Source organism: Nipponia nippon, unplaced genomic scaffold (genome assembly GCF_047370975.1).
Source record: "Nipponia nippon isolate SJK-2023a ecotype South Korea unplaced genomic scaffold, ASM4737097v1 scaffold_3, whole genome shotgun sequence".
NCBI classification, from domain to species: domain Eukaryota; kingdom Metazoa; phylum Chordata; class Aves; order Pelecaniformes; family Threskiornithidae; genus Nipponia; species Nipponia nippon.
Window position 1 is genome coordinate 21,617,499 of NW_028262347.1, and position 20,409 is coordinate 21,637,907.

Below are 20,409 nucleotides of genomic sequence, written 5' to 3' on the forward strand. Positions count from 1 at the left end.
ATTTTTTTGGTCACCCTGTGGTGATATTTGCTCTGCCTTAACAATATGAAGGCACCTTGTCTTTGCAAAAAGATGATTGCAGGAATTATAAATCTTCTGTCTAAGTGGAACTAATTACTGAAATGAATCAAAGCCCTTTCTGCTAATGCAGTGCTAATGTAAATTCTCCACTGACTGTAATCAGGAAGAGTTTTGCCATGGATTTCAGTGCTTGAAGGATCAGACTTTAAGTAAAAAACAATAATAATAATCCATGGTTTTCATTCTTCAATTGCTTATTAATTATAGACAAGAGGGGTAATAGACATGAGGCAAAGTCAATGGGTTTAATGTGACAGCTAGTCATTATTGAGAGATCTGTTCTTATTATGTGTGTCCAGAATCCCACAGAAGCCTGTGGAGAGTTCTGAAAAACGTTCCCACAGCTTTCAGGGTTGGTTGTTTCTTATTAAGCAAAAATAAATACAATACCATAGAATACAACTGAATGCAATGCAATGCAATGTCATGCAATATGATATGGTACAATACAATACAATACAATACGTTATGATACAATACGTTATGATACAATACAATACAATGCAGTGCAATACAATGCAATACAATACAATACGATATAAAACTTAGGCCACATAAGTTTCTATTTGATCACTGCTGGTATTGCTGAATTGGTGGGAGTGTTTTCTGTACCATCTTGGGTGTTTCTCTTGATTCAAACTGGCTTTATTTAAAAAAAACCCCTGTCTTTATTTAAAAAAACTGGCTTATTTAAAAAAATAATTTTGAAAAGATTTTCTTAACATAGGAAATTTAATGCATTTCAGATGGCATAAGTCTCCCAGATCTGCATGTGAATCTTCCCCCCTTTCATGTGCAAAACTGAACTCAACAGCCTCTAGAAAACCTGTTTCCTCTCATTCTTAGTCTCTGCAGATATCTCCTAGAGAGCAGTCTGACTCTTTTTTTGTAGGCTGATGATCCATGTTATGCGGGTATGTAATTGAGGTATACATAATATCTTATGTGAGATATATATAATTTCTTATCCTGCCATCCAGGTTTGGGGCAGAAAAGTTAATATACAACTCAGCAAAGCTGGTTTTTGTTCATTTCATCTTTCTGGACAGTTTGGCATTGGGAAGTCTTGACAGATTGGTATTGTGAAAAGCTTGCATGGACCCAGAACTGCAGTTTGATGAAAAAGAGTCCATTCCCACAAAGGAATAAGCCCTATTTTCACCAAAAATGCTGTGGGAACAAAAAAAAGGGGAGGTCAACATGAGAATTCTTATGACAGAGTCCTTCTTTAACTCCTGTTCCATTGCTTTTTATTCAGGAAGGATGATAGAACAAAATCCAGTATGGATCATGCATCTCCGTGACATGTTGTATATCCAGAAAGTCTCTTTACCAGGTCTCTTTAATACTTGATATATATATATCTATCTATATATCTATATATCACATACCCCACAGCCAGTGATTATGCTTCACCTCTGGAACAGTTACTAGTTTTGATTAGATGCATCTGTTAATTTCTTCTTTGCCTTTAGTACTTCTTTCCACACTTCGGGAATGCCAGAGAACTTTGGCTACTTTGGTCACTCTTTTCTCAGAGGAGTGTGCTCACTGAAAGGCAGGTTTATCACACAGAAGGGCAGAAGTTTACTGCAAGGTGGAAAGAGGAAATTTACAATACTGCCTGCATCACAACAGTCACCATTTTGAGCAATACTTTCTCAGAAAACTTCTGGAAGAGAATTGCAGAAATGCTAGACAAAAGGTTTCAAAACAATATTTATTTTCTCTGTTCTGTTATCATCATATCTGAGCTGTTCTGTATTATCTGGTGTATCTAACAAACCGCTCAGATCGCTCCTGAACTATGTGCATGGATTCTTAACGGACAGCCCCAGATGGCAAATGCCGCCTACCTTGCTTGCAGCTTTTGTGATTTGTTATCATGTTTGTCTTTATGCTTTTTGTCGTAATACCTAAATACGAAGCGTGAAACCTTAGCATTCAATGTTAACTGTGGTTCCCAGAAATACAGTTTGTACTGAGATTTTTGTCAAGCCAGCCAGAAAAATCAGATGGAGGTGGGTTAAAAAGGAGTAAAATATGCAGAGAGATCATTAAAAATCCACCATGGCAAATAGTGTCACCAGGAAATGCACTACACAACTGAAATTAATTACAGCTTATATTGATTTTAATGGCAGAAGAACATGTTCACTAGCAAATAGGAGAACAATGTCCTGCAACACATTGTTCAGATATTACTGCGAAATACAACAAGGTAAAGAAAATACCGGATTAACTTTGGTCACTGTTTACATTCAGACTGTGCAATTCAAACTGTGACCTACAAGACAGAGATACCAGATGGTTCACAATGTCAGTAAAGGACCACAGTGATTTTATTTCTAGACTGTGAGAGAAGTATTCGAGGTGCTGCTACTGAAGAGTTCTTCAACTCTGACATGAGTTGGTGATTTCAGGTGGTGTCTTTCAGAAAAGAGCTTATTTATATGTGACCAGAATCTTACCGTAACTACACTTGACAACTAAAATGTGTTTCAGGTGTGTTAAAATAGAACTGACCCTCTCCTCAGAAAAAGAATCTGTCCTAAATATAATCTTTTTTAGCCCCAAATCTTGTCCTCAGCAGAAATAAGATTTTTACCATGATTTCTTCGATGCTCCCAGGAGAAGCTCTGCTTTTTAGAAGCTGAGTCAAACAGGCTCTGAAAATTAATGATCCTGTCTTGTTTAAGTAGCTCACATTGCTGTTTCCAATGTACCTTTATATGGAAAGAGGGTTTGATTTCCTTGAACTGTCAGTGCTGCATTTTCTTGAGCATTATATTAACTTAATTAAAGAAGATGGCAAGAAATATGAGCTTGTAGATATATTCCATCATTGATAGGGCAATGAAAGATTAAAACAATTAGTAAAATCATCTGAAGTCTGAAACCTGAAACTGTACATTTCGTAGCATACGGGAAAACTTAATTTCCTTTAGTTGTGATGTTATAGAGTTTTGTTTTTACCATGCAAACTACTACATGATGTCACAGAATGGTTAAAGTGGGCAGTAACCTCTGGAGTCTTGTCCAACCCCCCTGCTGAAGTAGGGTCACTTAGAGTTGATTGCCCAAGTCCATATCCAGACAACTTCTGAATATCTGCAGGAATGGAGGCTCCACAACCTCTCTGGGCAACTTGTGACATATATAGTAACAGTGACTGACATGCAGTGACTATTAAACTAATTACTACCTGGTTGTTTATGAGCAAATGAGATGAGGAGAACACAACAGGCTGCTGTGAGAGTAACCAAAGAAGCAGCAAGCATAACACCAGACAGTGGTACAAAAAACCCCAACAAACCAACCAATCGTATCTCTGTTGTACATAGGTATTATTTAGAGTTTTACCCTGTGCCATTTTGGTATTTAAGACTTTTTCTTGATTTAGTGGTAGTTCACTATGTTCCACAGTTTTCTCCTCCCCTTTCTCCTGCTTCCTCTCAGGTGTGGATTTTGAAGGACGGTACCCTCTGTCTCTTAACGTTCTGAAAAATTCTACCTCTCCTTTATGGTTATCATTCACATACTTAATGAGTGTGAGGATCACTTATATTTAATCTATTCTTCTTATGTTGGTGTGCTCTGATATTCTCACCATTTTGTAATTTCAGAGCAGGTGGTTTTCTACCCTCCATTAAGAGAATGGAGCTGTTGAGCCAGTGTTTGCTACCAACTATAAACTAAGCTGCATTGCATGTTTTGTCCTCTTTGGTTTTGCAGTAAAGATTACAATTGCTGTTTTAAGACGGCATCAAAAATACGTTTTTTCCTCTATGTTGATTAACAGAAACTCTTATAGTTTTTTTTTAATATATTATCAATATGATTCATATTGCTAAAAGGAAACATTTTATTTTACTTGTTATAAATTTATCTTTTTTTGTATAATGCCCAATTTTAGAAGTATTTATGTGTATATTTTCAACATGCCTATGATCATTTAGAGCAGAACAAATATTGCACCTATGAAATATTTAAAATATTTATTGAAATTGATGAGAATTTTAGATTTTTTTTTTTAATGGCTATTAAACTAACACTGTATTTTTTTTTTCTGTCTATATCTCTAAGAACTGAGCATATATGCTGAGGAATCTCAGTGCCCTTTACATGGACTGATCCCTTGCATAACTCAGTTGGTTCATGCACAATGAACTATGCCACATATGGGAAACAGAGGTTCTAAAATTCTCAGTAAGTGTGATTCTGGAATCATAGAATCATAGAACCATAGAATCCTTTAGGTTGGAAAAGACCCTTAAGATCATAGAGTCCAACTGTTAACCTAGCACTGCCAAACCATGTCCTCAAGCACCACATCTATCCGTTCTTTAAATACCTCCAGGGATGGAGACTCAACCACTTCCCTGGGCAGCCTGATCCAGTGCCTGACTACCCCTTCAGTGAAGAAGTTTTTCCTAATATCCAACCTAAACCTACCCTGGCTCAACTTGAGGCCATTTCCTCCAGTCCTATTGCTTGGTACTTGGGAGAAGAGACCGACCCCCACCTCGCTACAAACTCCTTTCAGGTAGTTGTAGAGAGCAAGAAGGTCTCCCCTCAGCCTTCTCTTCTCCAGGCTAAACAACCCCAGTTCCCTCAGCTGCTCCTCATAAGACTTGTGCTCTAGACCCTTCACCAGCCTCGTTGCCCTTCTCTGGACACACTCCAGCACCTCAGTGTCCTTCGTGAAGTGAGGGGCTCAAAACTGAACACAGTACTCGAGGTGCCACCTCACCAGTGCCAAAAGGTTTGGGGTTATGGTTAGGGTTAGAGATGAGCAAACAAAGTTCAATATAAAAAAAACCCCAACCCCCCCAAAACTTTTTCCTAAATGAAAATAAGTTAATTCCTTTAAAAATCAGGAAAGAAAGTATCTGTATATAAAGGGATTGCCTCTTTGTCTATTGACTTAGTATGACTGATCAGTAGTAGCACAAACATTTGATATTTTGTCAGTTTAAAATCTAATGGAAATAGAAGTACAGGAAGTGTATTAAATAGCTCAGAAATGGCAAAAGACCTGACAACAACTATTTGATTAAAAAAAAAACAAAATGCAAACCCAACCACAGTGTTTCTCTCCCACTCCGTTTTACACATGCCTATAGATATCATCAACTGCTGATGCTATTAGACTTTGTGCTGACTCTGTGTCTGTAGTAGGAGTACTGGCAGGCAGCACCATATCAGCAGTCTGAAATTACATAGAGACAACCATAAAAATGAATGCCTACTCTTAGGTGCAAGTTTATTTATTATGGGAAGGCTGTAACATCAAAAGTACGTGACCTTATGGATAAATTTGATACAGTTTTGTAGTCTTTCACTATGTGGACTTGCACTCTAAAAAGAAGATTGGAAGCAAGTTTGACAGTGTCTGCTGATAATTATTCACTTTACATGAAACACCTGGTCCAAGTCAGAGAAGACTAGTATTCAAATTAATCTAGCATGAGAAGGGATCAAGCTATCTCTTAGTGTGTACAGTATTTAGCTAGGAATAAACAAAGCTAAAGACTAGCAGGTCCTTAAGAGTTTCTCAATCTATTTAAACAACATAAAAACCCCACTAAAGTGCCATGAATAATCTTGAATAAACCCAATGCCTAATCCAGAGCGTACTGAATTTAATGGAAAGATATTATTTGCACAGTCAGTGGGTTTGGAAACAGTTCCTTGAAATCATTAAGCCAAATCTGACTGTCTTATTCCCTCTGCTGTATGACAGGCCAGATTTTGTATTCTTCTGTATCTAACGATGTTATTAGAGAATCTGCTCATGCAAGTTCCAGTCCCTAGGAAATGGAAACAAAAGGGCAAATGCAGTCATGATGTCAAGAGAACTGAGAGATGAGGGAAGGCAGAGATCAGAACAGCTATGTGAGAAGGAAGTTCACATCATATCAGATGTTGCTGTGGGGGGATGATGGCCAAAGAATTTCCATGTCCCTTAGTGAATTTATATTAAATGAAAAACACTGACCTTAAATATGCCTTATGGGGGGAAATGAAGGGTCAGGACTCTCAGGACTAGTACACTTTTGATGCACATAATTGGTTGTAATTTGACTGTAGCTTGAGCTCAAGGGCTATGTCTGCGCTGTACTTGAACTAGTCCCAGGGGCTGGCTAGTCCCACAGGTGTCCTGAAGTGTGATATGCTCTCAAGATCTGGCCATACATATCAGTGTTTGCAAATCCTACATGTCTGAAAATGTGGAAGCCCTTCAGGGTAGACATTGGCCATCTTGTCTGCACAGTATGATCACAAGGCATCGCTTAATTTGACAATATGTGAAAGTGATATGAGCAGCATATAACTTCAGGAAAGACGTTTCCCCTTTAATATTTCACATGCTCTAAACCCAGTCCAGAGAATATACCTGATAGATGTGATGAAAATGATCTAGAGTCTAGTCTTGAGCCTACTATTAAAATACAGAACTAAACTTGAGACACCTTCTAGTGTAGTTAGTTGAGCCTATCTCATGTCCCACTTTTCTAGGCTTCATGAACAGGAGAGTGGATCTGTGCTAAAGTGCTGGAGATCATGAGTGCCTTGTCTCCCCCTCTCGAGGGCCTGGAGTTCTCCAACTGCATCCATCTGCAAGCAGAGGCTTAGATTGGACCTCATCTGAGCAATACACAACTCTGAACTCAGGAGAAGGTTTGGAACAGTGCTTGGATGAACTGTGAATTATTAATAAGATTTTGACAAAAATCTTTAAAGGTTTGTAACAACGGATACACTTATTTATTAATAAATAGTAATTTTCAATACATACTGGACATACTGGAGATAGTCCAGTGAAGTGCCACAAAGATGATTATGGGACTGGAACACCTCTTCTATGAGGAAAGGCTGTGAGACCCGGGACCGTTCAACCTGGAGAAGGCTCAGGAGGGAATCCTATCAATCTATGTAAATACCTGAAGGGAGAGTAAAGGAGACTGAGACAGGCTCCTTTCAGTGGTGCCTGGTGACAGAACAAGAGGCAATGGGCGCAAATTGAAACACAGGAGGCTCAGTCCGATCATCAGAAAACACTTTTTTACTGTGAGGGTGACTGAGCACTGGAACAAGTTACCCAGAGAGGTTGTGGGGTCTCCACCCTTGGTGAAGTTCAAAAGCTGTCTGGGCAACTGGCTCTAGGTGGCCCTGCTTGAGCAGGGGGATTGGACCAGATGACCTCCAGAGGGACCTTCCAACCCCAACTATTCTGTGGTTCTATGATTCTGAATACATGGGAGCGATTATGCTCATACTTATATTGCACTTTCACTGTGGAAATAGAGAAGTGTGAGTTCATAGTCGTCCTCTCCATAGTCTTCTCCTTTAAATGTATATACAAAAATAAAAGATAAAGATGCATTATTTAACAATGGTAATTCCAAAATTTAAGTATTAGTTTCCAGTGGAATCAGAAAGGCAGAACGAAATTCATTATAAATGAATCAACTCAATTACATTGTTCTCCATCTATATTCATGTCTTTGGAAGAATCTGTTTCTGCCATTGTTTCACTGTTTCATTGTTTCATTTATCTCATCTGTTCCTACCCCATTTGGAAGCGTAGTAAGAACAGTGGATTACTCTGTAGAATTGATTAGTTGACAATAGGGATAAGGCTTGTCTTTTATTTACTCCCGGTGCATTTCTAAATTTTCACGTGCCTTGTCAGGTTTTTTTCTTTTTTTAAATTACATTTCTCGGGAAAATGTTATACTAAAATGACTAAATTCCACAAGACAGTAAACTGAATGATTGAGCTGAATGAACAAAGAAGCAAATTATATAGTAGGTTAATGACACTCCCAAAAACTTGGGTGAAAAGCTAAAGCAGGAGTGGAATACTAATCAGAAGCTGCTCTCTAACCAACAATTATATAGACTTGTGAAAAATACTGCTTTTATATTGCATTAAATCCCTTTTTTTTTCAGTAGCAGCAGCAACGATTTTTTAATGTTTAATTCTTACTAAGCAAGAGAAATACTTAATCCATAATAAGCCATTATTGAGCACGAAGGAACTAAATACAGAATGTATTTCATGCAGCAAGCACTACTGTATCTAAGAGGCTCTGACTATGAAACCATGCTTACACAAGGGTGTGGCTGTATACAGCAATTTGAGGCAATTTGGCATTTCCCTCCGTTTCAATAGTGTACTGCTTGTTTCTAGCAGACAAGTGTCTGGGCTGCAGAAACCACCATAACTTCTTGCAGTAACTGACCCCCTTGTTGGCAGTGGCAGCAGAGCGCAAGAAGGGAACGAACGTGGAGATAATTACCCTGGCTCCACAGAGGTCGGGCCTGGGAAATGTTTGTGGGGTAGCGTCTGCTGGAGCTGGCTGGGCTTTAGCTAACATAAAGATTTCATACAGAAGACTTCTACTGCTAAAGTTATCTTTCTGGTCCCTTTCAAGAAATCTGAAGTAACCTATTTATTTTTTAACAGTGCACTGGTCACAGATATTACAGTGCTGGTGCTATACTAGAGGTTATGGACGTTCTTATTAAAAGGTTTAACTATTGCAAAGTCAGCTGGGAGGTATTGTAGCATTCTCACTTGTGAATAATACAGCAAATTTCTGTAAAGAAACAAAGAAAATTCCATTTAACACCTTTTACTGACAGAGCCCCAGAACCCCCTGTGCCAGTCACAGCACACACATGGAGCAGGAGACAGAATTTCCCCTGATATGAAAGACAGGCAAAAGATGGTGGGGGGCAAACAGGGCACTAGGAAGTGAAGTGTTTAGCTGAAGATCACCCAGAGTATATATTGAAGAGCTGAGAAGAAAGTATGGGTCTACTGACTGCTACTCTAGTCTCTTATCCACTAGATTATGGGGTTTTCATGCACTTCCCACAATGGTATCATGTTAATGCTCTGCATATTCTTTTTTTACCAATTAATATTCCTAACATATGTGTGTATGCGTCATAGTGAACACAGAACGACAATATTAGCAAATTACAGGTTAGATCCAAAGTCCACCAATATGAGTATATCCCGAAAAACTTTGGAGGGATCTTATAATAAACTGAAAGGGACAGGCACTGCAACTCTGCATGTCATTTAACAGATGAAAGGGAATAGAGTTTTTTTTTATTAAGAGCAATAAATAAAGTTTATCATTCCTTAGTGGAAAATAAAATAGTATTTTTTTGTGGAACAATTGTGAAGTCCCCAACATCCTTGCCTTAGCAGGAAGGCACCTCATTCCCCAAGGTATGGGGTCCTTGGGAACTCATGAAGACTGGACTCCTTGCCTTATATAAGATAAATTTCTGAGGTCCTCATACAAAAACCTTGGGAACAGAGCCCAGATTGTTGAGGGTTTGCAGTTTTTCAAGTCGCTTTGGTTTGCCAGCTGAATTTTGCCTTTTGAGAACCTTCCAAGTTACTAGTAAAAGGTAGGTGGGTGATCAGAAACTGGGCAGGAAATCTGAGGAATGTTTTGATTTCACTATACTGGCAGCTTCCAAGGGGATAGAATTGTTGCATAGGAGCATTTCTGATCAGTTTGGTTATGATTCCCTATACTAATGCAAAGAGCTTTGGATTCCAGTTTTATAGCATAACATGCCTAGAGGCCAGTGACTATGTGTATGTGTGCGTACACATTGCACAGAGGATAGATATACATCATTTCGATATGTCATGTTTACAAAGACAATGTAAGGCTTCTATAGCAGCAACAGGGCTTGAAGAGTGAGATTACTACAATGCAATCAGTCCCCATACTATTCCACATCAGGAGGCCAATCCAGGAAGATATTTTTTGCTGATTATGTGTTATTAACATGAACTGTACGTTACCAATCATTGCAAAAATACACATTGAGCCTCATTAAAGAGTCAATGACTATATGAAACTAATTAATAAAGAAATAGAATTCTTAGAAATGGAAACGGTCAATGTTGGTTTCCTTTTTGATTTGTATGAGTAATATCATACATGATTATTGTAATAAATTATGTTAATGGACAATTTCTACGATTTATAAGTGCACTTCTAACTAGTTCAGTCTGAAAGGGATAAATATGTCAAGAAATGATACTAATTCCCTTCCCTAAATATGAGAAGATGTAAAGATATGATTTTAAATGTCACACGCAATCAGAGCAAAAACCCTACAATCAGGAATCTGCAATAAATATTTACATCATGTTTTTTGAAGACAGAGACAGTGCAAACATATTTCAAGCAGACTAAACATGTCTGGAATAAATTCTAAAAATAATTTCCTCTGAAGATACGTTAATTGTTGTTTTATAGTGCAGGGTTATAGCTAACAAAGTCTTTCCCGACTGTGAGCTTCTAATGTAGAGTTTTTAGATAAGCAAGTGGTTTACTATAACAGACACATATCTGAAAGCTGAGAAGACGTAAGAGTAAAACCCAGATGCTGTGGGTTATATATTTTAGTGCAAGTCAAAAAGGCATATCGCAGAAAGTGTGTGTGGGGGGAAAGGTGTCATTATGTTACTTCCAGTTTTGGACTACTGCTAGGGGTGAGAAACATCTGAGATGTCACAGAGCCAAAACTCACACATGAGGCTGTACAACATGAGTGCTCCACGGCACTGCTGAAGGGTGGGAAGGCAGGGAACCCCAACAGGCTCTGTCTCTGCCTTGGGGGAGAGCTCATGGGACAAAAGGAGGCGTGTGTGGAAACCCAGCACCATGCTCCTGCAGTGGGAATTCTTCAGTGCCTCAAGGACTCCTTGTAGCTCACAGGAGAGGTGACTGCCCTGTTTGCTTAGCAACCATATTACTGATTTAATCAATCAGTTAAGGTACTTTTCCAAGCTAATATTTCCAATTTTTCTAAAAAAAAAAAAAAAAAAAAAAATCATGGCTGGTAAAACTTCTGAAAATAAGGCACATTTTCTGGTCATATTCAGAGTCTTATATCTGGTGCCTGCAGATGTCACAGAAATACATTTCTTTGTGATTTCCTGTTCAAATCTGTCATCTCCTGCAGAACTATGACAACACCTGCCATAAGATAGTGCACTTCTCCATCGTTCAGTGATTTTGATCCCATCTGGCATGAAAAAGGGGGTGAAAGCTTTTCCTCACATTAAAATGTCTAGGCAATCCTTGTTAGCAGGTGTGCTGCTCATTTTTTACACTAATTGCCTATGGCATTGCAGTAGACCTTCCTGAGGTAAGGTGGCTTGTCTGCTGTGGAGACTTGGATTCCCATCTCCCTGACTTGGTTTTGCTCCTCTTTATGGTGCTTGTGTGAGTGAGTCTGATCCCAAGTAGCTCTGGAAAAACTGGAGCTTTGTCAGCAAGTTTTCAGTTATTAAATTAACAGCTTCTGTTGTAAGTGCATCGCAGCTGGGGCTGGAGAAACAGGCTGTGTTGCCAGACCTGAAGCAGGAGAATGAATCTGTAGTACAGAAAGTCTGATAAATTAAGGGTTTTGCTCTGAAGCTGTTCATTAATTCAGGCAGTGAGGATACAGTAGGCTTATCCTTCAGACCAGCAGGATGATTGTATCGATGGGAAAAGAGGTTTTAGATGGAGACTATTTAGCAGCTGAGTCAAGAGTGGTACTTCCAGAGGTGCGTGGGAAGAGCATACTTTGAGAGATAGGTGAGGAAAGGAAACTGAAATTTTGGTCTGTTGGCCTTCAAAATTAGTAGAAAGCTTGCAGTAGGCTTCAGTGGACTCTGGCTAAGGCCTTGTAGGCAGCAGAGAAAGGTCATGGGTACTGATGCAGAGATCCTGCATATTTGCAGAAGAACTGTGAGGTGTGTCGTGTAGTTTGGATCTTGTAGATAGCACTGAAGGGAATGAGGGCATGGCCTCCAGGCTGGGACATGGGAGATGTGAGGTAAAAGAGAGTAGTTTTTACTACTCTGTTTCTTAATTGATCATTGTATGCTTTTAAAGGGGGACATTAAGAGATAAGGAAAAATTGCCTTTGAGTAAAATAACTCATGATTTGTGCTGTGATCTGTGATGCATTTGTAAGAAATCTTCTCACCCCATCATTTTTCTAAATCCTTTTGAACAACAAATACTGAGCCAAATTTCACAAAATCAGATAAAAGATCAAAATTGGATCTTTTGGAATTTTTTGACTCACTTTTTAAGTAAAAAAGAAAAATCTGTTTTGAAAAATATCTTCTCTACAGCAAGGAAAAACCACCACAGAAACCCCAAATATATATTTTTATTAATTATATAACCATACAAACAAACACTGAAACACTGAACTCTTTGTCATGTGATTTTTTTTTTTGTACAAAAAAGTACTTAGTAAAGATTAATTTAGCAATTATTTTGGAAACCAAACTGAAATACGTTTCAATAGGCAACTGTTGCTAATATAATTTTTGCTTATTTATATTGATATGAGATCATAATATAATAAGCATTTTTATTATTTGTGAGATTGTAGTATAGCATCAATATCTTTATTATTCCTGGGTGTAACTGTTTCACATTTTCTTCTACTAGATTAATCAATATAATTTTATTTTTGCATATTAATTTGTGATAAGAGCACCCATAGCATAAAAAGTTTAAAAAATAATTTTTCTTCTCTAATACTTTGTTCAAAGCCAAACAGAATTTTCTCTTCTTTCTTTATATTTGTAGCTTTTTCCATTACTGTTTTTAATTTGTCATGAGCAATATTTGTGCAGAGACATTTTGTTATGAAGACAGCTGAGCTCTGCCAAACATTGTCCTACTAGCTCAAGCTAGAATTGCAAGAAAACATTCCAGACTGTGCCCTCTTGAGTGGCCACTTATTCCAAGTAGTGATAAAATAACTTCTTTCTAGCTGGTGTTGCATAACTCAGACCATTTCTGTACTAGTCTTTTTCTGAAAACAGAAGAATAATATGTTTCCCCTCTGTAGTATATATTCTCCTCTGGAAATATAATAAAATTATGAAAAAATAATTGTGCTATCATAAATGATAAACAGTCATTGGAGAATTAATTAGTAAATACAAGATATACAAATGACACAATAAAGGCACTGTTCATCCATCATCTGCCCGTAGCATCCCAATCTTGAACTCCTCATTGAATATAATTGGAATTTTGTCCTGATTGAGGAATTTAGGAATATGGTAGCATTTACATGACAGGCAGAATCAAAGTCCAAGCTGCACAGATAGCTGGTTTAATACAAAGGCACTCTTACTGTTCTGCTTTTTCTTTTTTTTAATATAACCAACGGAAGCGACAGTGGCAAGATAGCACTGTTTTTCATAATTGCAGTCTGGAAGATGATTTAAAGGCTATCAATACTTTGACACTGGATGCAGATCTGTTACAAAAAAATATGTACTCCAAGAGTATTCATAATTTCTAAGAGTATCAGAAAAAATATATTTCTCTCAAAGCTGGTCTACTTGCAGTTGATTTACTACATGACAGCAACTGAGAAAATTCAGGACTTTCTGTTGTGCATAACTGACTGGTTCATAGTAGCTGTAGACTGGATTAACCAATATGGCATGAGTCTGCTCTCAGGAGACCGTCTTCCCACTCATCTTGTTATGGTGCTGACACAGTGGTCAGTTGAAAGGATCTGCAGAGAGAACCCAAGCTCTTTGAAAAGTCACTAATTACAAAGGAAGCAATTGCAATAGCTAAAGTTGCATACCTTTGAAATTGCTCAATTAACAGAATTGTCATCACAACTAAATGAAGGATTTTTAACTTTGATCTTGTAGTCTTACTACTGAAGCAGTCTTTGTCTTAAGCTTGTGGTGCTTTACACAGAAATGTCCACTCAATAATTATATCAACATTTCTTGTGATACTGACCATTAGAATTGAGAAAGCAAAAGCAAAAAATTTCCATAAGCATTCAAACTTTTAAATTAATATTTTGACTATATTTGTTCCCACTTATACGCAGTTTTTGAGATCCTTTCAAACGATCATTTGATCACTGGTGGAAGTTAGTGGAAAGTAGAACACAGAATTGCCTTATGGATGGAGACATTATGTTAAGATTTTGGAAGTACTGGCATGTCAAGCCAATCAGAGAACACATTACCTGCCTATCGAATCTGAAAACAAAGCCCAACAACTTTCGTTGCCCATAGTTAAAATATATATTTGCAATCTGTCTGTAGACTTACAGCATCAGGGCTGTCTCTCCAACACCACTCCAAAGACTAGTAAGTTGGGGGTGGGCAAGAGGTTGGGAAGGGACATAGCCAGGACAGCTGACCCAAACTGACCAAAGAGATATTCCATACCATATGATGTTGTGCTCAGCAGTAAAAGCTAAAAGAAAGGAGGAGGAGGGGAAGGGGGGCATTCGTTATAAAGACGTTTGTCTTCTGAAGCAACTGCTGCGTGTCCTGAGGCTCTGCTTCCCAGGAGGTGGCTGGACATTGCCTGCTGATGAGAAGTAGAGAAAAAAATCTTTTTACTTTTCTTTGCTTCTGCATGGCCTTTGCTTTTCTGTATTAAGCTGCCTTTATTTCAATCCGTGAGTTATTAATCTTGTTTTCTCTCCCTGTCTTGCTGAGGAGGGGGACTGAGAGAGCAACTTGGTGGCACCTGACAGACAGCCGAGATCAACCCACCACAAAAGGAAATCACATTTTTACAAAGAATTATAAGTTGCTATTCTAAGCTTTATTCCAGTCATCATAAATGGCATGGGACTTCACATGCTTCCTACAATATTCCAAATCTTAAAGAGATCTGATTTCCTCTGCAGTCTCCTGTTGAAACAAAGAGGGTCTGGAGTGTAATTATGACTTGGAGAGCAGCAAAGCCAATTCAAGTTTATGAAGAATCATAGCCAATAGTCAGGAGATGGGAGAGCCTGCAAAGGGGATCTGGCAGTCCTGGAAGTCAGAACTGGGAGCTCTGGAAGGCTGAAGAGCTCAGAGCAGGCAGCCAGGAGAAATGGCAGCATCAGGACCGGACAGACCTAGTAGTGCTGGAGGCTAGAATTACTTCCAATGTACACTACAGAAATTTTTATTACATAGAAAACACATTGTTCACATTTCCACATTTCTAGCCCAAATGAGCCTGATGTCTGAAAGTGCAAGTGAGTTCCACATGCTCTCTTGATAAACTGAGAAACTCCTCTGTTACCAAGAATGAAACACCCCTGAAAGTATCAATCATAGAGCTCTTCATGCAACATTACAAAAATGCCTTGAGTAGGATGCCCAGACTGATTGCAGATTGAGGTACATAGAATGAATACAAAGTACTGGAGACACAGAAGACCTGCCTCCTTCATGGAGAAGGCTTTGACCAACATGTACCATAAGGCTTTTCATGTAAGACATTCTGAAAAAGTGCAGTCATGAAGTCTGAGAAGCCCTACAGTTTGGGACTAATCTCCCCATGTGACTGGTAGACAAGCACCTTATCATAAGGCATGTGCCTTAAATAAGTTTTAGCCAATAAATTCTGAGCAGACTTACGAATGGGTTTATGATTTGGGATTGTAAGAGTTCTTTGAGGAACAAATAACCTGAGATAGTAGATCCATAGAAAAGTAAAAAATATCTTTAAAAAAATAAACAAATTTTGAGGCAATTCTCTAAATAAGACAAGACTGAAAATATGTTCAAACCATGGATGACCTATTTCAGGTCTTGTTAGAAAGAACATCCACCAAAAAGGATAGTTCCACCCTTTCCTCATCTCATGCAGCTTCTTGTTCGTACTGCCATGATGACCTTGCCTTATGCCAGCACAAACATTCAAGCAGCTGCGCAACGAACAGGACTGGAGATCCAGCCCATTTTCATTGTGCTGGGGTTTTTTGAACTGACACCAGTTCCCAGCTAGTTTTGAGCGCAGCTACATAAATGCTTACTGCAGCCCAAAGGATACATGGTGTCATGAAACTGAGCAGGCTGGTGGTAAGAAAAGGGTGGGACGGCCCTTTTCAGTCACAGCATTGTATCTTGCTGTCTTAAACAGATCATGGAACTCAGCTGTAAGACATATTTCCCTCAGGACACACACATGCCGTGGGATGAGAAAATCCAGCCTCCTGGTGCTTAAATGGTCTGGAAGAGTGCACAGATCTTCTCCTAGACTGAGACCAGTGTTGTCAGACAAAGCTTTATATTATATTTACTCCACTTGAATTGTGCTAGCTGAAATACATGAAATACTACCTCTTGCTTTTTGACTGAATCAGTTGATGTCTGATAGAGATGAACCAGGCTGCTGTGTGCAGAATTTTTATTGTATTCCCCAGGGAAATAAAGAACATGTTTTGATATCTTATAGGGTAAAATAATATGAAGTTGGATTTTTTCTATGCACATCAAATTCATATTGTGTTTACTATGTAAAATACGTTTCAGAGTATTTGGGAGCAGATTTGTGTAGACAGAATGGTATGACCTCTGATAAAAACTTCTTGTAATCTAGAATTCGAAGATGTGAAGATGTATGTTTATGTTTAGAACTAAATATCTAAATTTTGACATGTAGGCCTTATAGAATGATGGTCTTTCGATAAGTATAATGCCTTGGCTATGCACAGAATTGCAAATGAATCTTTACACATTTCTAAGTCTTTTTATTAAGTAGATTATTTAAATATGGCATATTAAGAAAAAAATAATAAGTGTATAGTGGCAGTGAGTAGTATTTTAGATGATAACCTAGTAACCAGAGTGCTGACTGGGCTTATGGTCATCTTGGTTTTGCTCTGCAGATGAAGACAAGTTACTCCTGCATGTGCCCCTTCCTCTCTTGCTATTTTTGTTATGCCTTGCTTGTAGACTCTGTACAGATGCTATTTTACAACTGCATGTATATAGAGTTGGCAAAATGCAGTCTGGCTTTTAGCTGGGGAATCTAGACATGAATAAATAATGCTAATACTGTATAGTTGCCTCTCTACATTGTTTTCCATGGGTTGCAGAACAATAACAGCTCATCATGAGTCTCCCAGCTTTTTTGTGAAACACAGGCTGGGCATGCAAGTGGGATTTGTCGAGACTTGGTGCAAGTGGCTGCAGCTGCCCAGTAACCCCATATCAGCCCCCTATCATGGACATATCATTCTGTGTGACTCAGGAATAAGACATGCACAAGAATTGCTCAGAATCCTCATGAAGGATCTGTCCTATTATATGCTGGTTTCCAAATTCACTAGGTAGTGAGCAGTGTACACATATGAGTGAGAGAGACATGTTTGCTGGGAAAATTACAGTTTCAAAATTAACAAGCAGGCTGCAGAAAAACCTTCAGTGAACTAGGTTGAAAAATGAAAGCAGTAAGTGAATGGAAAGGAGAATGAAAAGTTAGTACAGTTGTAAAAACAGTTTTTTTCATTTAGCAGAAGGAGCTCAGCTGTTATGCAGAAGTAATGCACAAAACAGAAACAGAAGCAGTTTCCTGTCCTAAAACAAGGCATCATTATGAAAACAAAAATAAATAGTGACAACGGCATAAACATTCATAAATGTGTAATAGTTCCCATTTCTTCAGAGAAAACTTACATTTTCTGTAAAAATGTGTGCTTTATGTGCTTTCAAAACTTTTCACTGCAGAAAGCTTGATTAATTATTTCCAGGGAAGAATATAATTGCCTTTTTTCTTTTATTACAAAGCCAATAATTTATTTTATAGGAATTTATGTTTTATACAGAATACCTTTTATTACCAAGACTTCTTCCCACACCAGAACTGGAAAGAAAGTTAGCAGGCATAAAAATCAGAGGTAGAAAAGCAGTTGCTGTTCCCTGCCATTGAACTGGCTGCTCTCCACAGCAGAGTGTTTCAGGCTTTCTGCAGAATGCTCCTAAGGGCTTGATACCCTGTTCTGTTACTGGGAGTGGTGTAAAAGTGCCAGTGATTCAGTTCCTAAAATGCCCACACAGCAATGGGTTGGTCTTCCCCTGTTTCCTTTCCTGATATTAATTCTATGTGTTCTCTTTGTTAATTTTATCCTATAAACCCAAATAATATATATTCCACCCAGTACACTCAGGCTGCTGTTATGTCTCTGTTACACCATTTCTGAGTCAGACTAGACTTTTAAAATCTTTCTTAGCAAATTAGCACTTAATCATGTTGCTCATTTCTGAGCATTCTCTGCTTCGACAAAATCTTACTGGTAACACGGATGTAGGAACTGAATAAGCTGATTGAGTTTCTCTTTTCACCATAGCCGCACAGGAGAGGAATTCTGTGCTTTCTCTGCCTCTGTGATGTGCATAGGTAATCTTAGAATACCATTTCTAGTGGTTTATAGCTCCAACTGCTATGAAACATAAATAACTAGGCAATCCTTTCACAGTGAAGCAATATGTTTAACCTTCTCAGATCTTCAAGATCAGAGAAGGGGAAAAAAACCCATGCAACGTGTTTTAAGAAGTCATTTTTTCCATAAGTTATTCTTTCAACCAAATGGTTTCTGACCTTTGCCTGTGTTGCTGATGATAATTTGTGATCCAATGGCATCCACAATGTGCTCATGATTTTGAAATGCAGAGGTAGAAATAGGAGCTGTCTGGGTCAGCGATTGGGTAATAAAAGGTGGAGTAATCAATACCATGGTTCAGATCAAATTTGGTGAAGTGCTGGTTCAGCCTGACCGCTTTATTTAGGAGTAGTAGCAAGACCTGAAGCTACTGTGCACTCTGACTTGCAAAGCAGAGATACCAACTAGCTATATGTCACTGAACCTCTTCTGATTATGTAAATGGCCAGCTGGTTTCTTGATGGCTCCTATGGAGGCTCTTCCACTGGTCTATTGCCATTGCAAACGTGCCTTCATTTTCCTTTTCACTGCTGTCAAAATGGATATGGCAAAGTTCAGCAAAGCCACAGAATAAAAGCAACCTCCATCCTCAGTATAAGGAATAACCATTACAGCTCAAAAAAATAAGGATACTCAAGTAAGTGCTTAGGATCTTTTATATATTGTAAGCAGAAAATGTAGTTGCCCTCTTCAATTGGCAAATTGAGGTCCCTTGGTAATGTAGTTGCATTTATATCATTTTATGGTGATGGCTGCTGAACAGAACATTTTTTTCCTGCCAGCTTCCTTAATACAAGAAGCAACATACTCTTAATGCAGATTTCTTTGATATACTGCAGTATCTCACAAATCTCTCTCTGTAGGGATTTAAATGTTCAGCAGTAAAACTATTTTCCCAATTCTGAACTCTTATATGAAACCTAACTTCCATCACTCCCCCAAACCCTGCAAATCCTAATGTACATCAAGAATGAAAAGCAGAAAAGGTATTTTAATTGGAGGGTACATAATAATATTTTTTCATTTATATGTTTCTCCAAAATACAGGTATTCATTTCAGAATTTGAAATTGTCCTTTGTTGCATCTCAGTTAAATGGATATTGAATTCATGGTGATAAAATGTTACACTAGTCCTCTGGCACTAGTATTTTCTAATATAATTGAAATCTGAATTGTATAGAGTATGAAGTCTAACTATCATTGTAGATAATTGCAGTGATCTTACACATTTGTCATAAAGCAAATGTGCTAAAAAAGCCTTAGATGACTTAGAGTGATGCATAGTTGACCTTATTACATGGTTTCTTGAAGTGTGACAGCAGACTCATACTTTCATGTGAGCAATGCAGATAGTAAAGGTCAAGGAATGAAGATGACAACAACAAATCTGACTTTCAGCACTGTAAAGTGAAAGCCATTAATGATAATGTATATTATTACAGCCAAGACATAATGTAGGGCTTGAAACTATGCAATGTAATTTATTAGATTTATTTCAATTTACTCTTATTTTATTTGTGCACTTAAGAATGGGGATTGGTTATATAATGGGGAAGCAGGAGGATATATTGTTCTCCACCCTTTCTTTGTCTAAAAGGCAGTTTACAATTTTTTTCCCATGCTCTGAATTACTTTATAAAACGACAAAGCTAAAAAATGATTTGCATTTTTTTCTGTGTTCAGCATAGCTCAGATAAACTTATATGATACAAAAAGCCCTATGGCCTGTATATTAGAAGTCATAGATGTAGAAGGAATTGACATTTTCTCAGAAATAGTTGAAGATGTTTTACAGTAGCTGCATTCTGAGGAGTAATGTCACTAGACAGATTTTTATCTGAAGAAGAATGAAGGTAGAGGCTGGAATTACTGAGAATTATTATTTTTTTTTATTTTATTTTTTTTTTAAAGTAACTCAGAAGGCCTTGTCTAGTCTAAAGATTAGTGTCACCCTTGGAAGAAATTGTACCGATATGCATCCTAAGGGCCCTGGCACACAACTCTGCTGATTCTCCTTGGAGAGGTTTCAGGAGTTACAGCATCTCACAAGCTTTGTC